We start from the raw sequence: 565 nt of genomic DNA, 5'->3' as shown, positions 1-565 counted from the left end.
CTAATGCATTTTTAAAATTCAGTGTTATAATCCATTATATCATGATTGATTTTAGTAGGTATGGATATAAATTAATATAAATATTCTTGGGAAGGACAATTTCTACCCCTCCTATATCATTAAAGGTTTTATTTTGAATTTCACTCTGGACTAATGAAATTTTAAAATTCAGTGTTATAATGTATTATTATCATGATTGATTTTAGTAGGTATGGATATAAATTAATATAAATATTCTTGCTTTTCCTATTCATCTTTATATCTTAAACTCTCCCACATCTTTTAAGCTATATTTACCATTTGTAGTAGATTGTATTTATTGTGCTTATCCTCTGTGTTATTTTATTTTACTTGTGTATGCCATATTTGTGTGTGTGTGTTTGGTATTTAGGAAGGACTGGATAGCTAATGCACTAAAATTTTTTTACCTCTTAATCCCTTAGTATGTTGTACATTTCTAATATTTGAAGTATAACTTTTAAATGATATGTCAACTTCAACTTTTTATCACTGTGATGATCAAGGACATTATTATACTTTTTTCTTCTGCCTTTACCTACCACTT

The sequence above is a fragment of the Bos taurus genome, chromosome 3, assembly GCF_002263795.3.
Source record: "Bos taurus isolate L1 Dominette 01449 registration number 42190680 breed Hereford chromosome 3, ARS-UCD2.0, whole genome shotgun sequence".
NCBI lineage: Eukaryota > Metazoa > Chordata > Mammalia > Artiodactyla > Bovidae > Bos > Bos taurus.
The sequence above is the reverse complement of the archived record's forward strand: the minus strand, read 5'-3'. Positions refer to the sequence as shown.